This window comes from Rhinoderma darwinii, chromosome 13 (assembly GCF_050947455.1).
Source record: "Rhinoderma darwinii isolate aRhiDar2 chromosome 13, aRhiDar2.hap1, whole genome shotgun sequence".
In the NCBI taxonomy this organism is placed as follows: Eukaryota; Metazoa; Chordata; class Amphibia; order Anura; family Rhinodermatidae; genus Rhinoderma; species Rhinoderma darwinii.
In genome coordinates, this window is record NC_134699.1 from 46,122,749 (window position 1) to 46,140,068 (window position 17,320).

The window sequence follows — 17,320 nt, forward strand, 5'->3', positions numbered from 1 at the left end:
CCAATGTAGCAAGTGCCACTGGCGTAGCTATAGGGGTCGCAGCGGTCGCAATTGCGACCGGGCCCCGAAGCCAGGGGGGCCCACGGCCCCCCGCACCACATCAACAAAAAGTTACTATAGTAACTCGGGCCGCGGGCCCCTGTTACTATAGTAACATACTTTACTTACCTTCCTGGTTCCGGATCGCAGCGGAGGTCCTGACGTCAAGCGCTGTGCGCAGCGCATGACGTCACAGCGCTATGCGCCGTGCACAGCATCGAGACGACAGAACTCCCGCCGCGGCCGAAGAGGAAGGTAAGATAGCCCTGACTGGCGGGGTCCGACTCCCGGGACCCGCCAATCAGCTGTTTTGAAGGGGCCGCAGCACTCGTACGAGAGCTGCTCCCCTTCATTCCTGTCACTTCATTCCGGTCACACTGTGAATCGGTGTCGGCGATTCACAGTGTGGGCGAGTAGTGAAATGAAGGGGAAGCAGCTCTCGTACGAGTGCTGCGGCCCCTTCAAAACAGCTGATTTGCGGCTCCCGGGCGACACATCAGCTATTGATGGCCTATCCTGTGGATAGGCCATCAATGTTTAGGGACTGCACAACCCCTAAGCCTACGATGTATCAGGCTTAGGGGGCCCATGAGACAGGATCACAGATTGTGTGATCCTGTCTGCTGGGCCCTATATCTAAGCCAATCACATGGTAGGCTTAGATACATGGCCCATGTGTGATCCTGTCTGCTGGGCCCTGTATCTAAGCCAATCACATGGTAGGCTTAGATACATGGCCCATGCGTGATCCTGTCTGCTGGGCCCTGTATCTAAGCCTACCACACTGTAGGTTTAGATACCGGGCCCAGCACACAGTAATCTTACTACGTTGTGGTAGGCTTAGATACAGGGTCCCACAGACAGTATCACACATGGGCCCTGTATCTAAGCCTAACACATGTGTTACTAATCGTTTTTTGTGTGTTTTCTTACAGGTTCGGTCGTTGGACTACGTCGGATTCCAGGACTACTTCGATGACAGCTTTTTTTTTTTATTATCAATAAAATGGTTAATGAGGGTTGTGTGGGTTTTTTTTTTATTTCAATAAAATATTTTTTCTATGTCTTTGTGGTTTTTTTTTTTTAAACTATATTACTACCGCCTTAGTAATGGCCGCCGGCTGATTGACAGCATCCATTGCTAAGGCGGGGCTTAGTGTTAGCCGGTGCAGAGGCTAACACTAACCCCCTTTATTACCCTGGTACCCACCGCCACCAGGGGTGCTGGGAAGAGCTGGGTACCATCCAGTACTTGACTATCTGTAGTGATGGTCGGCCACTGGGGTGGCCTCAGGCTGGTATTATCAGGAGGGGAAAGGCCAGATGCAGTGGCCCTTCCCACCCTGGTAATGCTAGGCTGCTGCTGCTTTATTGTATCTGGCTGGTTCTGAAAAATGGGGGGGACCCCACGTCATTTAAAAAAAATTGGAAAAAACCATGTGGGGTCCCCCCCAATTTTCATAACCAGCCAGATGCAACACAGCAGCAGCAGGCAGCATTACAAGGGTGGGAAGGGCCACTGTTTTTTGCCTTCCCCAGCCTAATACTACCAGCCTGCGGCCACCCCGGTGCCTGCCCGTCACTACAGATGGTCGGGTACTGGTTCGTACCTGGCTCTTCCCAGTACTCCTGGTGGCGGTGGGTACCGGGGTAATAATGGGGGGTTAGTGTAGCCTCTGCACCGGCTATCATTAAGCCTCGCCTTAGTAAAGGAGGTTGTCAATCAGCCAGCGGCCATTACTAAGGCGGTGATAATAAAGTTTAAAAAGATACAAGCACATAGAAAAAATATTTTCTTGAAATAAAAAAACACAACCCTCATTAACCATTTTATTGAGAATAAAAAAAACGCCGTCATTGAAGTCCTCGAATCCGAAGTCCAACTACCGAACCCAAAAAACACAAACACACAAAAATAATCAGTAACACATAAAGAAGCAAAATTATTATTCTTCCCTATCCTGCGTCCAGCGCTGGAGACGCAATGTCAGCGAGCTGGGCCCTGTATCTAATCCGATCATGTGTGATACTGTCTGCTGAGCTGTGTATCTAATCCTATCATGTGTGATACTGTCTGCTGAGCCCTGTATCTAATGGTATCTTGTGTGATACTGTCTGCTGGGCCCTATATCTAATCCGATCATGTGTGATACTGTCTGCTGAGCCACTGTATCTAATCCTATCATGTGTGATACTGCCTTCTGAGCCACTGTATCTAATCCTATCATGTGTGGTACTGTCTGCTGAGCCACTGTATCTAATCCTATCATGTGTGATACTGCCTTCTGAGACACTGTATCTAATCCTATCATGTGTGATACTGTCTGCTGAGCCACTGTATCTAATCCTATCATGTGTGATACTGCCTTCTGAGCCACTGTATCTAATCCTATCATGTGTGGTGCTGTCTGCTGAGCCACTGTATCTAATCCTATCATGTGTGATACTGCCTTCTGAGACACTGTATCTAATCCTATCATGTGTGATACTGTCTGCTGAGCCACTGTATCTAATCCTATCATGTGTGATACTGCCTTCTGAGCCACTGTATCTAATCCTATCCATAGTTTATAGGGTCGTAGTGCTATAGATATGCTATGCTGTCTCATATACACACTTTTTTTGGGGCGGACACACATGTATTGGGGCTATTTCCCCTGACATTTTAAGCGCTGAGGGTATGTTCACACGGCAGCGTCTGTTACGGCTGAAATTATGGTGCGGTTTTCAGGAGAAAATAGCACCGTAATGGCATGTGCATGCGTCTTTCGCTGCGTCCATTACGGACGTAATTGGAGCTGTTTTTCTATGGAGTCCATGGAAAACGGCTCCATTTACCTCTGAAGAAGTGACAGGCACTTCTTTGACGCGGGCGTCTTTTTTTCGCGCCGCCTTTTGACAGCGGCGCGGTAAAAAAAATGACCGTCGGCACAGAACATCGTAAGACCCATTCAAATAAATGGGCAGATGTTTGCCAACGCTTTTGAGCCGCATTTTTGGACGTAATTCAATGCTAAAACGCCCGAATTACGTCCGTAAATAGGGTGTGTGAACCCAGCCTTAGTGACGCCCCGGCTGCTAGTGCTGCATTGTTGGGTCACTTAGGAGACCCAGCGATGCAGCTGAAAGCTGCGGACCGTCGGCCATGAGGAGTTTGCGGGGGGGGGGCCCAGTAAGAATTTTTGCATCGGGGCCCATGAGCCTTTAGCTACGCCCCTGGCAAGTGCCGATCAATGATACATCGTTGATGGGCGCTCGTAAGCTCCTGTCTCAAGGAGCTATGGATGGGGACGAGCGGTCATTACTAAGAAAACTCTTTCCCATACATTACCATCATATCGTCAGCGCGTCTCCCTGTTTACACAAGGAGATGTGCTGCCGACAACTAGAATATTTTACTTTTTTAAGACGATACGACCAACAGATGATCGAGCATTTGCTCGTTCATCTGCTCATCGCTGCCCTGCTTACACAGGACAATTATCGGCAATGAGCGTTCTAAGAACGCTGGTCTGCCTGATAGTTGCCCAGTGTAAAACCCCCTCTAGTGTCTCTCATACAGCCCCCTGTAGATAGTGCTCCCCATATTGTACTCTGTAGATAGTAGCTTTCCCTGTAGTTAGTGCCCCCTATATAGTCCTCGCCTGTAGTTAGTGCCCCCTATATAGTCCTCCCCTGTAGTTTGTGCCACCTATATAGTCCTCCCCTGTAGTTAGTGTCCCGTATATGGTGCTCTCCTGTAGTTATTGTCCCCTATAAAGTCCTCCATAGTTGGTGCCACCTATAGAGTCCTCCCCTGTAGTTCGTGCCCCATATATAGTCCTCCCCAAAAGTTATTGTCCCCTCTATAGTGCTCTCCTGTAGTTGGTGCCTCCTATATAGTCTTCTCCTGTAGTTAGTGTCCCCTATATTTGTTCCCTGTAAAAATAAGACATTTTGTTCAAAAATGACATCTTATTGGAAAAAATGTCTTTTTTAATTTCACAGCACAATTCAAATACGTGCTGTGAAATACCTGTGGGGTCAAAATGGTAACAACAACCATAAATTCCTTGAGGGGTGTAGTTTCCAAAATGGGGTCACTTCTGGTGGGTTTCCATTGCTCTGATACCTCTGGGGCTCTGCAAATGCGACATGGCACCCGAAAACCAATCCAGCAAAATCTGCACTCCAAAGAACACAAAGCACTCCTTCCCTTCTGATCCCTCCCATGGGCCCAAACGGCAGATTATCACCACAAATGGGAACTTGACGCACTCAGGAGAAATTGGGCAACAAAATTGAGTATTTTGTTCCATGTGAAAATAAAAAATTTTGATCAAAAATGACATCTTATTGGAAAAAATGACTTTTTTTTAATTTCATAGCCCAATTCAAATACGTGCTGTGAAAAAACAGTGGGGTCAAAATGGTCACGATAACCATAAATTAATTCCTTGAGGGTTTAGTTTCCAAAATGGGGTCACTTTTGGGGGATTCCTACTGTTTTGGCACCTCCAACACCTCTTCAAACCTGGCATGCTGCCTAAAAGATATTCTAATAAAAAAGAGGCCCGAAAATGCACTAGGTGCTTCTTTGCTTCTGAGGCCTGTGTTTTAGTCCACAAGCACACTAGAGCCACATGTGGGACATTTCTAAAAACAATACATATTTATTAGTGTTTCTCTGGTAAACCCTTCTATATTACAGAAAAAATTGAATAAAATTAAATTTGCAAATTTCATTTCCACTTTGCTTTAATTCCTGTGAAACGCCTAAAGGGTTAAGAAACGTTCTAAATGCTGTTTTGAATACTTTGAGGGGTCTAGTTTTTAAAATGGGGTGTTTTATCAGGGTTTCTAATACATAGGGCCCTCAAAGCTACTTAACTTAAGAACTGAACCGGTACCTTTAAAAAAAAAAAGGCATTTGACATTTTCTTAAAAATATGAGAAATTGCTGTTTATGTTCTAAGCCTTGTAACGTCCAAGAGAAGTAAAAGAAAATTCAAAAAACCATGCCAATCTAAATTTTACATATGGGAAATGTTAATTAGTAACTATTGTGTGTGGTATAACTATCTGCCTTACAAGCAGATATATTTAAATTCAGCAAAATGTAAATTTTTCCACATTTTCTGTACATTTTGCTATTTTTCACAAATAAACACTGAATGTATGGACCAAATTTTACCACTACCATAAAGCCCAATGTGTTACGAGAAAACAATCTCAGAATCGCTTGGATAGGTAAAAGCATTCCGAAGTTATTACCACATAAAGTGACACATGTCAGATTTGAAAAATGGGCTCTGAGCATGAAGGCCAAAACTAGGCTGCGTCCTTAATGGGTTAAACAAAATCAAACAACCACCTTTATATAAGAAAAACTTCTCTGTCCCACTGGACAAGGTGTCTAGAAAATTTGTAGCTACTGGGTACATTTTATTTTGCACTTGGTGTAACACTTTACAGTGGGATTTGTACCTTTTATCTGAGCTGATTACCTGTAACAGCTGCCACCCACAGAAATATTCACAGACACCATATGTTTTATCTGAAAAATGTCTCAAACCACTTTTTACCTACTCTGATTTGTATTACCTGGGAAGGTCTCAAGGTCTGCTCGTGGGAGGCGGGTATGATGATAACATTGACACCAATCTGCCAGGACTGTTTCTGTAGGCAAATCAAACAGCTCTAACAGAATTTACCAGCAACAGCTGTAAAACCTGGGACATACCAACTAGATCAGGGGTCTCAAACTCGGCCGGGTAAGTGGGCCGCATATAGAAAAAATGGGAAGTTGACGGGCCGCATTACTTTCAAATTTGATACAATACAAACTTATTGTTAATCAATTAGTTATTTGAACGACTATATTACTAGAATAATAATACTACATTACTATAATAATACCGCTAAGTTTAAAATTTGAAATATTTCTCCAAGTGCTTATTTCAACAATCCAGCTTTCCAGTTTAAGTGTCGCTAAATGCAGTCCGGCGGCTCAGTTAGCACACATGTCAAGATTGGGCAGCCCCTTTTTAGATCGTGCCACAGTGCCCTCTGTGGATGCTGCCGCAGTGCCCTCTGTGGATGCTGCCGCAGTGCCCTCTGTGGATGCTGCCGCAGTGCCCTCTGTGGATAATGCAACACACCCCTAGATAAGGCCACAGTGCCCTCTGTAGATAAGGCCACAGTGCCCTCTGTAGATAAGGCCACAGTGCCCTCTGTAGATAAGGCCACAGTGCCCTCTGTAGATAATGCCAGTGTCCTCTTCAGATACTGTCACACACCCACTTGTAGATAACGCCACAGTGCCCTCTGTAGAGGCTGCCCCAGTGCCCTCTGTAGAGGCTGCCCCAGTGCCCTCTGTAGAGGCTGCCCCAGTGATGTCAGGGGCTTGCCCAGAGCTGGAGTCCCAGGCAGAGCGCTAGTAGGCTCTTCCTGGGACTCCAGCTGTGCTGCTGACATCACTGGGACTCCTGCTCTGGGGAAGCCCCTGACATCATTGTCGATGTATGGACAGCAATGTCAGAGGCTTCCCCAGAGTCCCGGAGCAGAGCCGATAATAGCGCTCTGCCCGGGACTCCGCTCTGGGGAAGACCCTGACACACTGTCCATATATGGGCAGATATGTCAGGGAATTCCACAGCGTCCCGGAGCAGAGCCTATACTAGCGCTCTGCCCGGGACTCCGCTATGGGGAAGACCCTGACACACTGTCCACATATGGGCAGCGATGTCAGGGAATTCCACAGAGTCCCGGAGCAGAGCCTGTACTAGCGCTCTGCCCGGGACTCCGGCTCTGGGGAAGCCCCAGACATCGCTGTTCATATGTGGACAGCGATGTCAGGGAATTCCAGAGTCTCGGAGCAGAGCCGATACTAGCGGCTCTGTGTCCCGCGGGCCGCAGATGACAGCCCCAGGGGCCGCGTGCTTGAGACCCCTGAACTAGATCTTACTAAATTGATCCTTGCAGTCTTGGAGGCATATGTGAGGCCACACCATCAATTCAACTGCCATCAAGAGTGCCTTAGGTGCTACGGGTTTATCTTCCTTTATCTGTCCACATTCCATTAGAATCTGGTTTTTAAGCCTTCTGATCCCAGGTGGACACCACCTGTGGATAACAATATTTTTGTCACATGATCATTAATTGCTCTTAATCAGGTAATTAAATTGAAGATAAACATTAACAATGACATCTTCCAATTAAACATTCACATTGAGCAGTTTACTAAAGATGATACATACGAACGAATTTTTCTTTTTTTTTTATATATATATATATATATATATATATATGTGTGTGTATATACATATATACTTCACAGAATATTCTTATCAAACAGCTGGTTCAATCCTCCACAAAACAAAATAATATTGTGCACACACACAGACCAGATCCAAGTATAATTCCCAATCTGAAGTTTATTTTCTAAAATTTTCCTTTCACAACAAAAAAATGTTTTAAAATGGGCATCTACTTCCACTGAGAAGTTATCATTCACACAGTTATAACATGCTGCTGCACCTTTATCTGACGCATGCCTCCAATAGTCCAATTCTAAGGCACGCTGGTCCAGAACTTTACATAAAAATTTACCTCAGAATTTAACATTCCCACAACATTTCTTGAGTAACGTTATAAAACAAACGAACTTTGGGATATCATCTAGAGAGCTGCTGATATCTTAGCCATTGTACAAACACACAACTTCACTGCATATTTTCTTGGCCTTATTATTTGCAGTGGGGAAGATACGGGCCAGGCTTCATGCCACCCTGAAAACAGGTCTACACATATGAGCACATTTTCATTCACACCTACCTTGGGTAGTTGTCTGTTCCGCAGTTGCCGGAACGTGACATCTGGGTACACTTTTCATAGATACCTTTGCTGTTTTACCTATGTCATGCCATGTGCATATCATGCAGGCTACTACAAACCTAGTGGTGGCATTATTGAATGCAGGGACAAGCCAATTTGCTGATACCTGGCTGCACATACTCTTCTTGCCAGGTGCGTCATCTCTTTCTCTCTCAATTGACTTACCCAATGATTCAACAATGTTCCGACTAACAATGGGCCCATGATCGTGGGTGATGCCAAAAGCATACCTAGAGTCAGTGTAAATGTTGGCCGTTTTACCTTTTGCCAGGTTACAAGCCTCAGCGAGTTCCTCCAGCTCCACTTCTTTAACAGAACAAGAAGTTGGGAGTGGTCCCTGGATGATTTACCAAATGTTATATACTTCTTCACACTCATCAGATAATCCAGAACACTTGAGTATCCTGCCCCCTTCAGGTCCTATAGATGGCTGATTAATGCCACAAACAAACAAAAATTATTTTACTCAAATCTGGCATAAAATTAACAATGTTCAGGTAATTTTCATCTCCTTCCAATCTAAATCTGTAAAGACTCATCTGTGAGTGACGTCAGCTCGGCCTCCTGTGCGGATTTGCTGGAGGAGAGTTATCTGCTATATAATACCTCATGTGGAGTGCCTACAGCACAGCATACCCAGTGCCATAGTTCTGGAAGGATCTAGAACCATTTACACAAAAATCTCAAAATCTGGGTTACTCTCATACACATTTTGTAGACCTCCTAGCTCCAGGTTCATGAATTCAAAATACGCAATAATACACAATACGCCTAGAACAAAAGTGACTTTCTCTTTGCAAAACTGCATTTTATCTTTAGATACCTCGCAGCCGCATGCTGCCAAAACATACATTTTCAAAATGACATATAGGCAGTCTTCTGTGGACTCACAGGCCAGAAGTACGTCATCAACATACTGCAACAACTGGGCTCCAGCAGCGACCGGGGTCCAGTCTTACAATACTGCAACATACTGTATTGCTTGTCTACCTGTGTAAAAGCACAGTTAACTCTAATTATTTAAACCCACACACAAGACACACTAAAAGCCAGAAACATTTACACCTTGTACTTAAATTTAATACACAAATTTCACACAGTGCCGCTGTTAAGTATCAGAGCATGCAATATAGGTCTAGAAATCAATGCTATACTGTGGCCACTGGTCTCATAAATCCAAGCAAAACCTGCTCAATGTATAAGCTTGTATCAGTATGCTTTTCAGACTTCACACTGAACACATGTTACATCACAAACGTCCACACATCACACACACATGTCACAACACACCCATTCACATTACACTCCCCCATACCTCCCAACCGTCCTGGATTCAGCGAGACAGTCCTGGATTCCGGGCGCTATCCTGGGAGGTTGTGGGTATGACCCGCTGTCAACTGTATCTTCGTCCTCAGGACGCAGATACAGTTGAACCCAATTCTGAGGCAGGGAACCATCAGCTCCCTGCTTCAAAATTAGTTCAGAACTGATGAGCAGAGGGAACTCCTCCGCACGCCGAGAACTCCCTGGGTACAGCGCTACTGTAAGCGCTGTGTTTGGGGTAGCCCTTGACGTTACTGTCCACTTCTGGTAATAATCATCTTAACAGTTTCACTGTTGGCAAAATCCTCTAATTTCTTTCATACCAACAACTCAAGATACATACAGTATTTTACACCTCTTCAAAATTAACTCAAGATATACGTATGCACGAGCAATCATTAATCACAGAAAAAGTTTTTAACATATCTTTTGGATCCATCCTTTCATACCACTTCTGGATACATTTCTGTGTCTGGGAGATGTGACGTCATGACTGCTAATTCCAGCCCACAATGCATAAGTGAAAAAGGTTTGTGTAAGAATAAGCTTCTTACCTACCGCATTTTTTTTTTCACTGATGCAATGACCAACCTCCAGTGAGCTATCAGACTATTAATCCCCGGGTTTTGGCACCAAAAACTGTTGACACAATCATAGCCCAAAATATATTAGACTAAAGTTTTAGACCGGTATGTCAACCTATCCCTTCCCAAGGAACCTATCCCGATCCAAATCATAGGTTATATCGATATATCGGAGAGAAGTAAGAGACACAGATACTGCTTATATGCTCAATAATACTCCTCTTACGTTTATTGACCAAACAATTACAATAATATCTTTCAAAAAGTGTGTAGGCTTGAGGTTAACCTATCAGAGACAATGACAATGTGACAATAGCTCTAATTCAGTCAATAGCATACAATGAGAATAGTTCATATTGAGCCAATCACAGACATTGAACACATTTCAAATAAATAAAACTATAATTCTCATGAAACTGACATCAGGCTAACTTTACAGCATCTCTGCACCTTCTATCCACATTCCCAGGCCAGAATATAATGTTATCTTTTGCCTTGTTCCATGCTACAAACAGTGTCCATTTTATTTGGGCTAGAATGAACTCTTATCTTACTCCCCTTCATTCACTAAGAGAAAGGTTTTTCATAGCTTCGAGGTCACTACGCATCTCTTGCAACAAGCTTCAGATAAGAAACAAGGAGACAGATAGCTAAGAAATAGCATTTTCTGGGATTTTAAATTGATGGCATATCTGTGGGGGTCCACACCCACCTATCAGCAGAACAAAGGGGTAGCAGTGCTCATTGGAGTAAGACATCCCTTTCACTGCAGTACCCAGCACATCCATATGAGTGTTCCAGGTACTGTAGATCAGTCCAGTTCACTTGAAAGGATTGAGATTTAAAATCAGGCACAGCCACACTTGTGTGGATATCACTGTAATGAAGGAGTAGAGGCACTCCAGCAAGCACCGCTGCCCCTTGAAGGTCCTAAGGACAGGCCATAAATTGGAAATCGTGCACAACCTCTTTAAGTATATGTAACACAATTGTGTTTTATACATGGACTACCACAATATTCATAGACCCCATTCTAGGAAAATGTTTTATTTTTTAAACCGGCATGTGTACACATTTGGTAATGGTAGTAAACACTATAGCAGTTTTATAAAACCAGAAACTAGCTCTCCGCCAGGTTTGGCATTCATGAGTATCTTACACTAGCTGCAAGAAAAACAGAAATGTCTTTAGCTTGGTCAGGAACAAAGCCCTCACTCTGGTTTATAAAATATGACACATTGATTCATGAGGCCCTATTCATTGAGTTATCTTATAACATCTATCTTTTGTTGTATTACTAATTGTTTCCACCTCAAAAACAGTGCAATGGTGTACTTTAATTGCCCAATATTATAACCTACATGCCTCCCATAAGCTTCAAGCAATTAATTTTGTCAATGGAGTTTAATGGGATTAGCAATTAATCGCTCATCCCAAGAGAAATTAAACAATTATGGGCAAGAGAATAGAAGATGTTCATTTAGGGAAAAAAATTGTTTATTTTTGGGCGGGGGTGAGATAATCTCTTGTGATCTCATACATTTGTGCTTAACCCCTTCACGACTGCCATACGGCTATATATGTTCCAACTGCCGATGCCTCGCACGTTTAGCACGTATATAGACGTTGACAGCCTGGAACGGTTTTAATGCGAGTGCAGTGCTGCTTCAGTGTGAGCAGCGTTGCACTCTCATGTCGGCCGGGGCTTTGAGAGCCCTTGAATACACCCCCACTGTAGGTAGTGCCACCCACAACCCCCTGTAGGTAGCGCAAAACCCTCTGTAGATAGCGCCACCTAAGCTCCCTCCAGCATCAGAATCCCCGGCCTGCGCTCTGGCTGAGGATTCGCCTCCTAGAGGGAGCCCCCACTGTCTCTTCATCCACGCTGTAGATAGGTCCACCCCCCTGCAGATCGCAACACACTCACTGTAGATAGCATCGCACTCCCCATTGTAGATAGCACCACCTGAACTGACTCTAGGAGCGGAATCCCCGGTGACAGATGGCACTGGTTAGGGATTCCGCTACTGGAGAAGCCCCTGGTGTCACTATCCATATATGGACAATGACGTCAGCGGCTCTCTCTACGAGCAAAATCCCCAGTGTCAGATCGCTCTGTGCCGGGGATTCCGCTACTGGAGAAGCCCCTGGCGTCACTATCCATATATGGACAGTGACGTCAGTGGCTACTCCTGGAGCGGAATCCCCACTCTGGCAGGGGATTCCGCTTTTAGAGTTTACCGCTGATGTCACTGTCCATATATGGACAGAGACATGAGGGGCTTCCTGTAGGAGTGGAATCAGAGGGATTCCGCTCCTACAGGGAGCTACAGTGGTGCTATTTACAGGAAGCGGGTGCCATTTGCGGGGGGGGGGGGGTTGTGCTATCTGTAGTGGGGATGTTGCTATCTACAGGGGGTTGTTGCTATCTACAGGGGGTTGGCGCTATGTACATGGGTGGCACTATATACAGGGGGTGTAGTGCTATCTACAGGGGGGTGCTATATACAGGGGGTGTGGCACGATCTACATGGACACTGTGGCATTATATTGGCACTACCTACAGGGGACACTGTGGCGCTATCTACATGGGCACTGTGTGTGGCACTATGTGAGCATTATCTACAGGGAGAACTGTGGCAATATGTGGGCACTGTGGCACTATTTATAGTGGGCACTATCTATGTGGGCACTGGCACTAACTATGTGGGCAATGTGGCACTATCTACAGTGGTATTGTGTCACGATCTACATGGGCACTGTGGTGTTTTCAGGGGGTTGGGTCAAAAAAACCTAACGATTAAAATTCATCTTTTTTTAACGTCCATGAAAAATGAATGGCAAATGGCGCTCAAAAATGGTCAGACGGCCGGGAAATGGATTCAAATTTTGAGACACATTGATGCAAAACAGCCATGAAATACTGACAGTTGATCCGTTGTTGACTGCCATTTTTTTCACGGTCGTGTGTATATAGCCCTTTTCACTCTCCCCTCACAGCGATCCAGGATGATGAGAGAGACGAGGACTAATTGCTATAGAGCTCTATAGTGTGTGTGTGTATGCATGCATATGTGTGTGTGTGTGTGTGTGTATATATATATATATATATATATACACAGTGAAGGAAATAAGTATTTGATCCCTTGCTGATTTTGTAAGTTTGCCCACTGTCAAAGACATGAACAGTCTAGAATTTTTAGGCTAGGTTAATTTTACCAGTGAGAGATAGATTATATTTTTTTTGAAAAACTGAAAATCACATTGTCAAAATTATATATATTTATTTGCATTGTGCACAGAGAAATAAGTATTTGATCCCTTACCAACCATTAAGAGTTCAGCCTCCTCCAGACCAGTTACACGCTCCAAATCAACTTGGTGCCTGCATTAAAGACAGCTGTCTTAAATGGTCACCTGTATAAAAGACTCCTGTCCACAGACTCAATTAATCAGTCTGACTCTAACCTCTACAACATAGGCAAGACCAAAGAGCTTTCTAAGGATGTCAGGGACAAGATCATAGACCTGTACAAGGCTGGAATGGGCTACAAAACCATAAGTAAGACGCTGGGTGAGAAGGAGACAACTGTTGGTGCAATAGTAAGAAAATGGAAGACATACAAAATGACTGTCAATCGACATCGATCTGGGGCTCCATGCAAAATCTCACCTCGTGGGGTATCCTTGATCCTGAGGAAGATGAGCGCTCAGCCGAAAACTACACGGGGGGAACTTGTTAATGATCTCAAGGCAGCTGGGACCACAGTCACCAAGAAAACCATTGGTAACACATTACGCCGTAATGGATTACAATCCTGCAGTGCCCGCAAGGTCCCCCTGCTCAAGAAGGCACATGTACAGGCCCGTCTGAAGTTTGCAAATGAACATCTGGATGATTCTGAGAGTGATTGGGAGAAGGTGCTGTGGTCAGATGAGACTAAAATTGAGCTCTTTGGAATTAACTCAATTCGCCGTGTTTGGAGGAAGAGAAAAGCTGCCTATGACCCAAAGAACACCATCCCCACTGTCAAGCATGGAGGTGGAAACATTATGTTTTGGGGGTGTTTCTCTGCTAAGGGCACAGGACTACTTCACCGCATCAATGGGAGAATGGATGGAGCCATGTACCGTCAAATCCTGAGTGACAACCTCCTTCCCTCCACCAGGACATTAAAAATGGCTCGTGGCTGGGTCTTCCAGCACGACAATGACTCGAAACATACAGCCAAGGCAACAAAGGAGTGGCTCAAAAAGAAGCACATTAAGGTCACGGAGTGGCCTAGCCAGTCTCCAGACCTTAATCCCATCGAAAACTTATGGAGGGAGCTGAAGATCCGAGTTGCCAAGCGACAGCCTCGAAATCTTAATGATTTACAGATGATCTGCAAAGAGGAGTGGGCCAAAATTCGATCTAACGTGTGCAAACCTCATCATCAACTACAAAAAAGTCTGACTGCTGTGCTTGCCAACAAGGGTTTTGCCACCAAGTATTAAGTCTTGTTTGCCAAAGGGATCAAATACTTATTCCTCTGTGCACAATGCAAATAAATATATATAATTGTGACAATGTGATTTTCATTTTTTTTATTTATATAATCTATCTCTCACTGGTAAAATTAACCTAGCCTAAAAATTCTAGACTGTTCATGTCTTTGACAGTGGGCAAACTTACAAAATCAGCAAGGGATCAAATACTTATTTCCTTCACTGTGTATATATATATATATAATTACCCCCAAATTTTTTTTCACATTTTAATGATTTGTCTGCTCATAATAAAAATTAGAAACACGGAATTAATTAAACTAAGCTAGAAAATTAAAGCCTCATATTGCTTGTAAAAAAAACAAGTAAAAATAGTTGTGATATTGAAAATGGTTCCAAAGATATTATTGTTTAAACAAGTGCATATCAAAAATGGAAAATTTCATCTGGACACCGGGGCATCAGTGATAGGGTTAATCATAGTATTTTTCCTGATTACGCTCATGAGATATTGAAGCAATGCTTAACCTGTTCTCGACCGTTCACTTTAAATTCACGTCGGCGCTTGCTGGGCTCTGTGCAGCACAGATGTGAATTCACAGTGGGTGTTATCAGAGCGATCGGGTGTCTGAGTGCCTCTGGCACCCGGATCGCGCTGTTGACACCTGCCTCTGGTCCCGGAGACATGATCGGACCTGATTGGTTCAGATCCTGATCATGTGATGGTCATGGTAACCAATCTTGGCCATCACAGGGAAAGTTTGTTGTAGCAACAAACTTTCCAGGGGATCTAATATATATAACACTGTCTCTCCTCTGCTGTTCTGTCAGAGAGCAATCAGAGAAGAGACTGTGTCACATCAGTGAATATCACAGTAAAATACACTAAATAACCATTTCCCCCCAATCTCATTAATCTATTTTGTTAGGTAGGATTTAGGGTTAGGCAATTAGGATATACAAGTATTACTATATAGTTAGTAATTTAAGGTGAAGATTAGGGTACTATAAGTTTATATATATATATATATATATATATATATATATATATATACTGTATATTTATTTATTTTTATTATTTTTTTAAATTTATATATTAAGTGCTGTACCAGTTTGCATAAAATTAATTTATAAAGTTGCAACTAGTTTTAAAACCGGTTATATTAGTTCATTATACATCATTTGATAGGAAGTGCTGTGTCAGTTAATAAATTAATTTGATAGGAAGTGCTGTGCCAATTAATCAATTTAATAGGAAGTGCTGTGCCAGTTAATCAATTAATTTGTAGTGGCAATTAATTTGTAGTGGTAATTAATTTGTTCAAATTAATTAATTTAATTCATTTGTTTAATACACATTTTTAGTTCAGCAATTAATAATTTCCGTTCATATACGTTTACGTATAAAAAATATAAACATAATAAAATGGCCCGTCAATTTTATTCTGCAGAGGAGGCTTATGCAATTTTATTTTCTGACAGTGAAGAAAGTGTCTTGTCAGATGGATGATGATAATTTTGAGGGATTTGCTCTCTGCGAAAGTGATAGCTTAGAATCTAGCAGTCATTTTCGTCCATCCAGAATGACTGCAAGATGTGAGACTTCAAATTCTGATACTCCATTTATTCCTGACTTTAATGACGTCCCAGGTATAAATGTGGAGGTGGAAGGTTTTGGACAAATATATTTTTTAACTTATTTATCACAAATGATTTCCTGGAACATATTATTTTTCAAACACTTCCCAATTTACCTCTCAGAATCCCCAATCCTATTATGCCAGGCAAAATTTATGGAGGACAACAGATATTTATGAAATGAAAACATTTATAGGCCTCACATTTGCTGGTCTTACTGGTCCACCAGTCCTGTTCTAACGACCCCCAACTTTTCTGCCACTCTTCCTAGAACCCAGTATGAAATGCTCATGAGATTTTGGCATTTCAATGATAAAAGCCAGTGCCTGCCTAGAAGTGCCCCAGATAATGACATACAAAATCAGGCCCATCATCAAAGCGTTGACAGACACATTTCTAAGGCTTTACACCAGCACGCAAAACATTTCCATTGATGAGTCCCTTGTAAAATTCAAAGGGATGCTGCACTTCAAACAATTTATTCCGTCTGAAAGAGCAAGGTTTGGAATAAAGCTCTATAAAATGTGCGAGAGTGCAACCGGGTACACATCAGCTTTTCAAAGTTTTGAGGGAAAAGATAGCCAACTATACCTACCAGGATGCCCCCCCCCCCCCTATCTAGGGACAAGTGGAAAAATTGTTTGGAAGCTGATTACCCCATTTCTAGAAAAGGGGCGTAACCTGAATGTGGACAACTACTACACAAGCATACCCCTTTTTAAAAGTTTGATCTAACATAACAAAGGGGCTTGTGGGACCATCCGTGAAAACCGGCAGGGGTTTTCACAATCATTGCTCAATGAAAAGTTTAAAAATGGTCTGTCAAGTGGGGCTTGCAGCGAAAAAGCTGCTTGCCCTAAAGCACAAAGACAAGAACGATATTTTTATCCTACACTCGATCCACACTGATGCAATAATGGATGTTGTAGAACTAGATTCTACTACCCGAAAGCAAAAACCTCTGTCAATCATTGATTACAACAAATACATGGGGGAGTAGATCTTGCTGATCAGGTCCTACAGCCATACTAGGTATCAAGAAAATCATATACCTGGTACAAAAAAAATTGTTATTTACCTATTTCAGGTTGCCACATATAACTCGTTTGTGTTATACAAAAAGGCAGGAAATTCAGATACTTTTCTTGATTACCAGGTGTAAAGGATCTGCCAGACACCGCTTCTGTGTCGACGCCCGTGGTTAATCAGTCTGCATCTGCTCCTAGGTCTGATAGAGTAACTCGATCTGCTACCACTCAGGCTGGTCGGCTGAGGAGTGGGAGAACCTATCACAGCCTGGCCATACGGAGCTAGCTCCCACCCTCGGTCTATTTATACCTTCATTTCCTGCTCTTCCTTTGCCTGTAATTCTG